Below are 12,960 nucleotides of genomic sequence, written 5' to 3'. Positions count from 1 at the left end.
CTGGGTCTGCCTGCATTGGTAGGCGAGTTCTTTACCAACTGAGCCACAAGGGAAGTCCCTGTGATACCCATTTCCAGAGGGGAAAATTGAAACACAAGGCTTCCTAGTTCAACGGGGCCAGAGGGGGGATGGTGTCTTTAATAATCGAGTACAGCTGAAGTGCAGTATAGCAGGTGCCTAAAATAATAGCAGCTGACATAAAAACTAACCAACATACATCTTGAGCACTGGCTTAGTTTGGGGATTTCCCCAGGAGCCAACTCTGAGGCAGGACTAGAGGCATGTGAGGGGTCCAGGAAGGACCTCAGGAAGATCCCATGGGATTTGAGGGAAGGAGCCGTTCAGGGAACAGTCTGGAGAGGAGCATTGAGGGTGGAGGGTGTCGGAGACTGGACCAGCCGTGAGAAACATCCTCTGGATGCTGGACCCTGGCCTAGCACATGATAAGATTGCTGGGAGAAATATCGATAACCTCAGATACGCAGATGACACCACCCTTATGGCAGAAAGCCAAGAGGAACTAAAGAGGCTCTTGATGAAAGTGAAAAAGAAAAAAAAAAAGAAAAAAAAAAGAGAAAAAAAAAAAGAAAGTGAAAAAGAGTGAAAAACCTGGCTTAAAACTCAGCATTCAAAAAACGAAGATCATGGCCTCCAGCCCCATCACTTCATGGCAAATAGATGGGGATACAATGGAAACAGTGAGAGACTTTATTTTCTTGGGCTCCAAAATCATTGCAGATGGTGACTGCAGCCATGAAATTAAAAGACGCTTACTCCTTGGAAGAAAAGCTATGACAAACCTAGACAAGCATATTGAAAAGCAGAGATATTACTTTGCCTGCAAAGGTCTGTATGGTCAAAGCTATGGTTTTTACAATAGTAATGTGTGGATGTGAGATTTGGACCATAACGAAGCCTGAGCACCAAAAAACTGATGGTTTTGAACTGTGGTGTTGGAGAAGGCTCTTGAGAGTCCCTTGGACAGCAGGGAGATCAAACCAGTTCATCCTAAAGGAAATAAATCTGGAATAGTCATTGGAAGGACTGATGCTGAAGCTGAAGCTCCAATACTTTGGCCACATGATGCAAAGAGCTGACTCATTGGAAAATACTCTGATGCTGGGAAAGATTGAAGGCAGGAGAAGGGGACAACACAGGATGAGACGGTTGGATGGCATCACCAACTCAATGGACACGAGTTTGAGCAAGGTCTGGGAGATGGTGATGGACAGGGAAGCCTGGCATGCTGCAGTCCATTGGATTGCAGAGTCAGACATGACTGAGCGACTGAACAACAAATGTCTTTTCACTGAGCCCTGGGGACAGCCCCCTGTTACATTGATCCTCTTTCTAGATGGAAAAAGAAAGGCGCCTGCCTGCCTGTGTCACATACTCAGAAAGCACTCAGTCAGCAGTGTGGAGGTGGGGCCCAGAATTAGGGCTCCAGGTATCAGCTGAGTAACAGAGAAGCCCAGATGGCTCCCCACAAAGGGAGGCCTCTGCCTCTTACCTCTGGGGGCCTTAGACCAAGGCCTTAATGGGTCCGAGCCTGGTTCCTCCTATATAAATTAGGACTGAAAACAGTAAGCCTAGGCCACCTCGAGAATCAAGATGATGCCTAGGAAGGGCAGATCCTGAAGAAGTCTTGGCAAAGGAGCCTCCTGCATGGCCAGGTTTGGGGTATTTGTTGTGGCCAGGAATTAGGGAAGGTCTGGAACCAGTGATGAGTAATCGGAGGGAAGAAGCAAGCCGAGCCTATAGGGCCTTGGATGCCAAGGGTGGGATGAATGGGGCTTTACCCCAGGGCGAAGGAGAGCCATAGTGGATGTGTGAGCAGAGTAGAAAGAGTACCAGAGCTGTGCGTGGCAAGCTCTGCTGGGGACTTGTAGGGGAATGGCTGGTAGGCCTGAGTGAAGGTAAAACTCAGGACAGAAGCTAGGACTGCCTTCATTCCTCAGACACAAAGACGACGGTAACAACGACTGTTTGAAATAAACTTCTGTCTTCTGGTCCCACCCCCACGGAATCCCAGGCTCGCGCATGCGCGCAGGCAACAGGGAATCCCCGGCTTCGCTGCAGTGCACGGGAGGGGGCGTGAGACAGGAGTTCCGTGCGCTCACAGCCCTCTCCGCGCGTTGCCAGGACGACCAGGCGGGGCCGGGGACGCCGGACACTGACTGCGCCTGCGCGGGGGTTGTCTTTACAGCGCCAGGGCTTTCCCGTAGCGCGCGAGTCGGGGAGGGAAAAGCCTTGAACGGCGCGCATGCGTCGACCCCCGCCCGACCCCCGCCCTGTGGGCCAGGGAATCCTCACCTGCCGCACTGCGCACTGGGGGCGGAGCGGGGAAACCGGCTCAAACTGGAGTGGGGTTTGCTGAGGCGTGGGCGGGGGAGGGAGCGAGCGTGGGGTCTTCCCCAGGTTCCCGCTCCCTTTGTCGCCTTGGCAACCGGGCGAGCGGGCCGCAGTGCGGGGGCGGCGGCAGCCTCGGGGAAACCGGGTGGTTCTGCGCGTGCGTGGGGCTCCGCGCCTGCGGCCGGGGTTCCCCTTCGTGCGCCTGGGGGGTATCGATGGGGGGGGGGGGCGGTGTGTGGGGATGATTGGAGAAGGTGGGTGCCAGGGAAGAGAATGAGCGCGGAGAGAGGGGCTGGGGAACGGGGGAGAATGGTGGTGGAAAGAGGAGGCGGAGTGGGTGCCTGAGAAGGTAGGGGGGCACGGGAAAGGGTAGAGGTGGTGGGGAGAGGGGTACTGGATGAGGTCGGAGGAGGGATTAATGAAGAAGATAGTAGAGGAAAGGGAACAACAGAGGAGAAGGGAGGAGGAACAGGGGGAGCGGCTGAAGGACATGGTCAGTATGAGGGGAACAAAGGGAAGCTTATGAAGGGAACACGGTAGGGTATAGGGGTGGCTACGGGGAGGGGACGAACACCTTCAGGACACCACCCCACCCCCCAACCTGCAAACCACAGGTTTTCTGAGCCAGGAAATCTGGGTCTAAGATTTCCAGATTTAGAAGAAGAAAAAGAAAAGGTACAGGACACACCAGTTAAGCTTGACTTTCAGTTAAGCAATGGAATGATTTTTATTCTAAGTGTGGCCCATTCCGTGCACTGTTTTTACTAGCAGCTCTAATTTTGGTCGGACCACTTCCTTCTCCTCCCGGCCAACCCCATCCCCTGCCTGTCCCTTGAGCCTTTCTGAAAGCCACTGGGACCTCTCAGATCAGATGATTCCTTTGTTTCTTATCTCTCTGGTGCCCCACACGCCTGCATACTGGTGCCCTCCCCTGCCATCTCTCATCTTGGCTTCGAACACCACCCTGAGGTGGAGTCCTAGCCAGGCAATACAATGCCCAAAGGCATGGCACCTCCACCACTTTCTCTCTTTGTCTCTCTGTGTGGCTGTCTCTGTCTCTCTCAAGCCCCTCCAAACTCTCTGCCATGGGCCTGATCCTAATGAGATGATATAATGTCTCTGCCTATCCCAGCTGCCATCACCTCCTTCTCCTGGAACCTCTAGGGCTCCTTACTCTCAAGCCTGAGACCCAGGAACCTTGTACACCAGGCTTCCCCTCAATTTCTGGGCATATAAGTATATACTAGATACGTAGAAAAATTTTGGAGGGTAATTTTATGGAGGCAAGTCCTGGGGGTAGTATCTGATGCTTCAACACAGAGAGCTGCATTTTTCGTACCTTAGAGGCACACACACCCTGTCCAAGCTTTTGTACCCTCCAACAAAGTAATTTGCTTTTTATCCTCCTCCTTGGTTTTGAAAACAAGTGAGATCATAAAACATTATAGGAAAGCTAATAACAGAAAAGGTCAGTCCCTGGCCCTAGGCTGCCCCTTGATGCCTCCCCCAATCCCCACTTCTCATCTTTGCCCTTCGTATTTATTTGCCGTGGGAACACTCAGTCGAACCTCCCACCTGGCTTCTGCCCAACAGGCCAAAAACTCGGCCTCGTGGATCATTTTTCCCAGGGGCATGTTATTCTGGAAACCAGCGGTCCTCAGAAGGGAAACATTTGAGCCCCTGACTGTGTTTATAGTTTCAGTGTCCTAGGCAACGCCCCTGTAGAATCAGATCCTGGATCTTTTGTGCCATGTCCTAGGGGTGCTTTCTGGGGGTGGGTCACTGGGCAGAGGGTGATGCCATCCCTTTATTTGGAGCTGGGTAACTTCTGGGGTGGTCTTAGGTCAGAGTTGGACCTCTCCTCTCATCAGCCAGGCCCAGGTGGCACTGGGCACCCCCCATTCTCCCCATCCCCATTTCTGGGGAAGCCAAAGGTGAGTAAGTGAATCCACGACCGCTTCCACTAGGGATTGAGGACAGCAAACTAGGCTGATGTGCCCAGATAAGGAAGGCCTCTAGGCAGGAGGTGACATTGGACCCGGCTTCTGAAAGACAATAGGGGGTGAGGAGAGCTGGGAAAGGGTGATCCTGGCAGAAGGAGCAGCAGATGCAAAGGCCCCAAGGCTGGACAGGGTGACAGCTGAAAAGCTGGGGTTAGCCCAGACCACGTGGGCCTTGCAAGGGGGGAGGAATGAGGATCATCCTTTTGGTTCAAGGAGGAGGTGGCCGGTAATGTGGGGCAGGATGTGACCAGTCACATGGTTGACGATGGAATTCTGTGGCTGCATCAGAGAAGGGACAGTGGGGTGACACTGGGAATACATGAGCCGCGGGACTGAGGGGGCGTTCCCGGGCTTCTACAGGGCAATGGTGGGGTTCAAGGGCGGGGGACACCCCCAAACGATGCGTGTCCTGTCACCAGCTCTGGACTCTCTCCCTCACAGGGGCCTTAGCATCCTCCCACGGGCTGGAAGTCACCCCCTGAGAAGTGCTGGGTGAGGCCCCTCCTCTGTGGAGTCCCCGCGGTTCCCGCAGCCCTCCCCCTCTCTGCCCACACAATGCAGACCCCGGAGGCCCCCCGCCGCTTTGTTCTCTTTCCCTCCACACAGGGGCACGGTCACGCTGGCGGCTCCCTCTGAGCGCGGCTTACACACACATAATGGGAAGGGGAAAGAAAGCGTTCCCAGTCGCCTCCCCTCCCCATTCGCCTCCGCGAGCCGCCTCCCCCAGCCCCTCCCGCACGGCGGGATCCCCGCCTCAGGACCCCTCCCGGGAGCACAGTACCTTTCGCGAGACGCTCCCGGCCCGGGGAGGGGGAAGGCGGGGGGTTGGAGAGAGAGGGCTATTTTTAGAATGAATGGAAGAAAAGGAGGAGGGGGGACAACGAAAAAAGGGATGTAGGTTCGTAGAAACCTTCTGGCTCCCAAGAGGAAATTCCCCACACCCCAGGCCCAGGTGGAAGGTGGGTGGGGGGTTCAGAGACGGGGCGGGCGGAGCTGCGGGGGCAGCGGGCGAAGACAGTGGGCTTTGGGAGGGCGCCACGCTTCCTGGAGGTAAGGGGAAAGTTGGAGGAGACCAGCAAAACGTAGCCGGCAGCCCTACAGATCCCAAGAGCTGGAGGGACCCCAGAGGTGGGCACTGTCCAGTCCAGACATTCCGGGAAACAGACTCGGAGAGGGGCTTGCGCAGGGCCAAGGTCATCGGAGGACTGAGCCCTAGACTCAATACCCCATCCCCTAGTGACCCAGACCTCGGTAGCCGCATTGTTCTAATTTGGCAGTGACCTTCACAAACCCTGCCATCCAGGCCTCTTCCTTTCACGTTCGGCGGGGTCCTGGCATCCTGCATTTAAGAGGGCTGGTTTCAGGGTATCACGACGCAACAGTAATACGGAGAAGTTTACTGTGGTTAGTTTTCTGGACATCCCGGGTCTCCCCTCCCTCTCTGGGACCTTCCAGCCCGGGCAGCATCACCAGCTGCCCCAAACCCCCGATTACCCCTGGAGCCCCCGGGTCCCACTCAAGGTTCGTGGAGGGGGGCGCTTAATAGCCTTCCTCTGTCGCCCTGGCCTCGGCTCCTTCCCCCGATCCCGGGAGCGGTCCCCGGGGGTGGGGAGGGCGGGGACATCTGTCTTCTGTGCTGCTGGGTCGCTGGACCGAGGCCAGGGGCTCCCCCCGCCCCAGGTCTCAGTTTCCCCACCTAAAAAATGAGTGCCGTGGGCCAGCGGCGGCAGAGGGTCCTCTCGGCTCTTGGAACCTGGTCGGAGATTTGCTGGCACGCCCCTGCGGGGAGGGGGCTTGCGCGAGACGGGGATTCCCGCCCCCCACTTCTAGAGCAGCGTGGCGGGGGAGGGGGGCGCGCGGTGGCAGCCGCCCGTTGCCTTTCCCTCGGCGCGATAGGCGCCCCCTCCCCGGGCGGCGGGGCGGGGCCCGGAACGGCGGGGAGGGGGTCAGCTCTGCGGCGGCGCGCACACTCCCTCCCGGCTCACACGCCCTTGCCCGGCCGGGCACTTGTCTTCGCGCTCGGGCCAGGCGCTGGGGCTCCAGCTGCCGCGGCCGACTCCGGCCGGTGAGTAGGCAGTAGAGGGGTGGGTTACAGGGTGGAGGTCTCCGCGGCGCTCGCCGTCTCCCTGGTGGGAGTCTCGGTCAGGGTTTGCCCGACTCTGAGAATTCAAAGCGGGAGCTGCGGAAGGGAAGGAAACCCCCTTCCATCCCTCTCCCCACTCAACACCAAGCCCCGAGTCAGCTCCAGGGCCCCCAACCCTGGAGAAGGGGGCTTCCGCTCCCGGAATTTGGGATGCGGAGACATCCTCCCACGGAGGTGAGGGTGGAGACATGCGGACCCTCCCGCGTGGCCCTCAGTGTGCTGGGAAGGGGGAGGACTGGTCCCACTGCCCCCTCCCCACTTCCTCCCCCCTCCCCCCGGCTCTTTCTCTCCCAGTCTGTGGCCGGGATTCCCCGGCCGGCCTTGCTGCGGAGTAGAAGGAAACCCCCACCTGCCAGCCTACTGTGCGTTTGAGCGCCTGCTCTTTGGAGCTCGCGGCTCTTCTCTCTTCTTCTCTGACCCCCACCCCCACGGACAGGGAGAGAGGCCCAGAGAGGGTTAGCACTTAGCCAAGGTCACGCAGCTGGGCAGGAGCAGAGCAGGGGTTTATGGCTCACTAACCTTAGAAGCCAGCGGGTGGTGTCAGCTCTAGGGTCCTCCACTCCCTGCGTTTAACCACAGGTGTGAGGGCCCTCTCTGGGGGCCCCGGAAAAGGAGGAGGGTTTCTGTCATTCTCCCCAATCTCTCTGCCCTGCCAGAGGCCCCGTGGGACTGAATGGAGAACCCCACACCTCCCCACCCCACACCCCCGACCTGGCTCCTTCCTTCTGGCTTCCAGGTCTCTCATGCCTCCTAGCCCCACTCCCCAAGCCAGCCCAAGACCTGGAAGGAAACCCTTTGGGGTGGGGGGAATTCCAGATGGGCAAGCCAAGCATTGTGAGCCTATAGAATAATTTCCACTCTGATCACTCACCCGCTATTGACTTTCTACAATTCCCTGCCCTCCGAAGGGCCAGGGTCAACTTCAGAAGGTCCCCTGGCTAGATCAGGCAGCACCAGAGCCATGAACCTGGCCATGAGCCCCCACCCCAGACCTCTGGCAAAAGAAAGGGCGGCTGTGATGTTCACGGCTGGCTGAGTTTTCCCTTCAGTCCCGTTCTGAGGTCTCCCCCAACCCTGCGGCACCATGGGACCATCATGTGACCCCTTCTGCCCTCTCCTCCAGGGCGGGATGAGGGTACTGTGCTCACAGGGGGCTTCTGGAGACAGCGAACTCCGTGAGGGAGCCTCAGTCCCCACGACAGCTGCAGACCTGGGAGAATTAAGGGGCAGCCAAGAATAGAACTGGTCAAGCTGGGGATTCCTTGATTCCTTTATCCTCACACGAGCCCATGCCAGCCTCACCCACCCAACTCTTTCTGTGGTGAAGGAATTGATGGGGGTGTGTGGGGGGGCCACGGGAGAGGAAGATAGAGACCAGCACAAGGAAGGGGTGTCAGGGGAAGGAGGGGGGCCTCCAGGGAGGGGGGTCTAGTGTGGGGGGTGTATCTACAGGGGTTCAAAAAGGGGTCCACAGAAGGAAACAGGCCCCCACCTGGACAGACAGTGCCACTCCTGATCACAGGTTTCCCTGAAACTTACACGGTAAAACTCAGCTTGTCAGAGCACAGATCTGTTCTAAAGACCCAGTCTGGGAGCCTCCTGGGACCCTGGCTCCACCCCACAACCCATGTCTGGTCCTTAAGGGCGGGGAGGTGGGGAAGAAAAGTGGCCACAGCCCTCTGCCAGCCAAGTGGTAGCTCAGTAGGACTAAAGCAGACAGCTCCTTTCATCGTGTGGACCCCTGCACTCCAGGGTGAGTGAATCGCAAACTCAGGTCACCTTTGGGAGTAGGGGGGTGGGCCAGGAGTTGGATAGGAAAAATGGTGACTTCAAAGTGCCAACCTTTGAAATAATACTACTAATATAATAACAATAATTACTGTCATGACCGTGTGTTCTAGAGTCCCCTCTGGAGAGTCACTGTCCACTTTCTCAGGTCACTGGTGGTGGGGAACCTGCTCAGAGAGGCTGAGTGATCCACCCAGAGTCACACAGCCAGAAGGAGGGAGTTGAACTGAGTTGGAGTAGCTCTAAAACCCCCATAGTTTCCACAACCCAGATCCTGTGAGCTCACTCCCTAGAGACAACCCTCAGGGAGCAGCTCCTCTGATCCGTTTTTCTCCTATGAATATTGACTGACATTCTGGGCTTGGCAGTGAGCTGCCAGTATGGAGGGGACCAGGTGCCAGTGTCAAATGTGTGGGGTCGTCAGTCGACAAAGACTAAGCAGTTATGGTATGCCAGGCCCAGGGCTGGGCACTGGGAACACGGTGAGAAAAATAAAACACAGAGATGTGTTAGAGAATGACTGAGGGGTAGGAGAGGCTTCTGTAGTTGGGCCTCTCCAGGGAGCTGACCATGAGCTGAGACACAAGAGAAGAGGTGTAGCCAGTCAGGCAAGAGCAGCATACCAGGCAGAGGAAACAGCACATGCAAAGGTCCTGAGGCAGAAACGAGCTTGGCATGTTTGAGGAAAGTCAGGAGACTGGTGTGGCTGGAACAGAATAAGCAAGCGGGAGAGAGGAGGAGGAGGAGAGTGGGGGTTTCTGCAGGCACGAAAGAGTGGCGAAGGAGTGGACAGCAGAACAGTGGGGAGCTGTGGACGGTGTGTGAGCTGGGGAGAGATATATTATGATTTATGATTTTCAAAAGCCCCTGTGGCTGCCGTGGAGAACAGGGACTCCTGGGGCAGGAGTGGAAGTGATAGAAGGCCAGAAGGGAGGCCAAAGGGGCATCTGAGTAGTCAGTTCGGCTGGGACCAGGTTGGGGCTGCAAGGATGCAGAAAAGTGGGCAGATTCTGGAGTGGACTGGGCATGGAGGATTAACTCTTTGGGGCCAATTTTCTGCCTGATGCTGAAGGGCCATGGGGATGGAAGGAGGGACTTATTGTGCCCGGGGGAACTCTAGGAAGGCATCCTGGAGGAGGTGTGCTTGCTCTTTGAGCTGGTCTTTTTTTTTTTTAATTTATTTGTCTGTGCCAGGTCTTAGTTGTGGCACTTGGGATTGTTGTTCTTCGTCGTGGCATGCAAACTCGTAGTTGCAGCATGTGGGATCTAGTTCCCTGACCAGAGATCAAACTCGGGCCCCCTGCAGTAGGATCGAGGAGTCTTAGCCCCCGGACCACCAGGGAAGTCCCTGTTGTTGTTCGGTCGCTCAGTCAGGTCTGACTCTTTGCAACCCAGTGGACTGCAGCATGCCAGGCTTGCCTGTCCTTCACTAGCTCCTGGAGTTTGCTCAGACTCATGTCCACTGAGTCCATGATGCCATCCAACCAGCTCATCCTCTGTTGCCCCTTCTCCTCCTGCCCTCAGTCTTTCCCAGCACTGGACTACCAGGGGAATCCCTGAGTTGGGTCTTGAAGGGAGTTTGCCAGTGGCCAGCTGGAGCCATGCTGGGGATCTAATCATACAGATGCTGTGAGGGCCACATGGAGCCGCTGAGCACTCAGAATTAGCAGCAGCATGATCATATTTTAGCAAGCAAAGATCCCTTCTGGGACCTGGCAGAGACTGGGCTGGAGCCCAAGGGGCCAGGAAGGAGCTTTTGAAATGGTCCAGATCAGGACTTCCCTGGTCCTCCAGTGGTTAAGACTATACGCTTCCACTGCAGGGGCACAGGTTTGAGCCATGGTTGAGAACTAAGATCCTGCATGCTGTGAGGTGTGCACCCCCCACCCCGCCCCGCAAAAAAAAAAAAAAAAAAGGCCAGGTCATGATCAGGCCAATAGCAATGGGGAACATCCAGTCAGCCGTCTCAGTGTTTGTGGCACATTTAATTGGGATTAGCGCCCTAACTCCTCCCCTTGCCCTTGGAGGGTCCTCGTTGCCCTGTTCAGGAAACAGGCTCAGAGAGGGACAGCCCCTTGTCCATGACCATGGTAAGAGTTTTTTGGGGCAGCCATAACAAATGTCTACAACCACGGTTGGCTTAAAACAACAGAAATGTATTCATTTTGGAGGCCAGCGGTCTGAAATCCAGGCATGGTAGGGCCACATTCCCTCTGGAGGCTCCTGGAGAGGTCTCTTCCAGCCTCTGGTGGCTCCAGATATCCCATTGATTGTGGCTGTCTCACTCCAGTCTCTGTCTTCACGTAGCCTTCTGCCCTGTGTGCGTGTCTGTATCTTCATGTGGTCTTATAAGAACATCAGTCTTATTAGTGCCCACCAGATTGGCGCCCACCCTAATGCAGTATGTGAAGTGAAAAGTGTTAGTCGCTCAGTCATGTCCAGTTCTTTGCAACCCCATGAACTAATGTAGCCCACCAGGCTCCTCTGTTCATGGAATTCTCCAGGCAAGAATACTGGAGTAGGTAGCCATTCCCTTCTCCAGGAGGATCTTCCCAACCCAGGAATTGAACCTGGGACTCCCCCATTGCAGGCAGATTCTTTATTGTCTGAGCCAATAAAATTAAGACATCATCTTAATTTAACTACATCTGCAAAGACCAACAATGTGATCAAATAAGGTCCTGTTCTGACGTCCTGGATGAGCTGGAATTAGGGGGAGGGATACTGTTCAAATCAGAAGAGCCACACAGCGGGGCACCATACTTCAGAATCAAGCCTTGTGCCGAGGCAGGGGCTGTAGGGATGGGGACAGAGGGGTGGGCTGGAATGAATTCAGAAGTGATCATGAACTTGTCTGTCAGATGTGGGGGACTCTGGGGAGGAAGAGTTAGTCTGGAGCCTTCGAGCCCGAGAGTGGCAAGGGCAAGAGGGCAGGCTAGAGTCTGGAGCAAGGATGCAGCTACCAGCTGAATGAGCAAGACAGCCCCAGGGCAGGTCCCCTGGTGGGTATGGAGGGTCTCCCTGCTGCTCACGGGAACTCTGTGCTAATGACAGAGGCTTCTCTGCCTGCGTGCCACCCCCAGGCTCCCATCTCCTTCTCCAGAGTAGGGACCAAGGGCTCTTCAGTGGGCTGCCCTGTGGTAAGTAACAGAGGAGGCCAGGCACAGTCCCTTCCCACCCCTTCCTGGCCTCGTTTCCTCTGTGAGCCATCTGCAAGTGCCAGATATATTTATTGATTGATTCAGTATCTTATCTTGCCCACTGGCCTGAAACCCTGCGTTTGGGGGATTTTGTGTGTCTTCATCATCACAGTAGCCCTGAAGACAGGAGGTGCTTAGTAAATGCTGACAGAATGAATGAAGCTTCTGGGGTGGGGGGGTCCCTGAATATTGAAAAGCCCAGGAACAAACCCTCTGCAATGCCTTCCTCCCCCAACCTCCACAGTTGCCAGGACACTAGGGGGATAAACGCTTCATGACTTCTGCTCTGCTCAGAGTCCTGCACACAGCCCCGAGAGTGGGACCCCTGCTTGCCTCTGTGACCCCCACCCCACTTACTCCTTCACTCTAGCCCCACCGGTCTCCCTTCTCAGTAGGCTCACCTCAATGCCTTTGCCCTTGCAGTGCCTTCCTCTGGGTGTACCCTTCTCCAGCTTTTCTAGGGCTGGCTTCTTGGCCCGCCTTCAAATGTTCCTTCTTCCAAGAGGCCACCCCAGAACACCCTAGTTAAAGGCTCCCACCTCCGTTCTCGTTTTCTCAACTTCACTGGATTCTTTGCCAATGCTTTTTTTTTTTTTTAAGCTATTTTTCTTTTTTTTAAGTTAATTTATTTGGCTGTGCTGGGTCTTAAGTGTGGCACATGGGATCTTCAGTCTTCATTGCAGCATGCAGAATGTTTAATTGGGGCATGCAGGGTTTTTAATTGTGGCGTGTGAATCTAGTTCCCTGACCAGAGATCGAACCCTGGTCCCCTGCACTGGGAGCTTGAAGTCTTAACCACTGGACCACCAGGGAAGTCCCTCCCATGCTTTTGTGTGGAAGCCTTATTAGTCCTTTACTAGTAAAAGTTGTTCCCTTCCTCGAGAAGATCAACTCCAAGAGGGGAAGATTTATACCTGTCTCAGACTGCATCCTCAGCACCACACTTGGAGAAGAAACTCGGTGGGTGTGTGAATGAATGAATGAATGTGTGGATAAACGAATGAATGAGAGAGTGAGTGAATACCTTCCCCACTGTGCCATTCCCACACTCACAGGGGATTCAGGGTCCCGCCTCCTTTGAGGCAGTCTTTGGTTAGACCCAGGATGGGTCTGAGACTTCTGTGAATTTGCAGCTTGGGGGTAGGAGGGAGAGGTGGCCAGTCTGCCCCAGCTCAGGCCACTGCCTCTCTGGGTGCTTCAGTTCCTGTGAGGTTCTCCAGGTCTCCTGCACCCAGACCCATAGCCACTGCCCTGAACTTGTGGTCCACCCCTCAGGGCCCTGGAGGAGGGGCTTCATGTTTAGCCTCTACCCCGTCACCAGTCTGTAGGTCATTTTCTGGGGTCTGAGTCCTGAGGGTCTCCCAGCTGAAGTTCATGTGCATGCTCTTTGAGTCCCTTCCAGCTAACTGTGGGCTGCTGAGAGGCTCTGGAATGGAAACTCAGATATATCCCACTCAGTGTGTGCTAAGTTGCT

General features: G+C 55.6%; 1 protein-coding gene across 3 annotated transcripts in view; it reads left to right on the top strand.

The window, feature by feature from the left end:
- The first annotated feature begins 6,200 nt into the window (after positions 1 to 6,200).
- KCNN1 (potassium calcium-activated channel subfamily N member 1) overlaps positions 6,201 to 12,960 on the top strand; it is a 38,645-nt gene continuing 31,885 nt past the window's right edge. The window contains exon 1 of one of the 3 annotated variants that reach the window (XR_015166481.1): positions 6,201 to 6,420. The gene's annotated coding sequence lies outside the window, so the exon portion shown is untranslated. The remainder of the gene's footprint in view (positions 6,421 to 12,960) is intronic. The other 2 variants (XM_086408438.1, XM_086408437.1) reach the window with 2 other exon arrangements.

The sequence above is a fragment of the Bos grunniens genome, chromosome 7, assembly GCF_055505025.1.
Source record: "Bos grunniens cultivar Pamir isolate PY7600 chromosome 7, Bosgru_T2T1.0, whole genome shotgun sequence".
NCBI classification, from domain to species: Eukaryota; Metazoa; Chordata; class Mammalia; order Artiodactyla; family Bovidae; genus Bos; species Bos grunniens.
The sequence above is the reverse complement of the archived record's forward strand: the minus strand, read 5'-3'. Positions and strand labels throughout refer to the sequence as shown.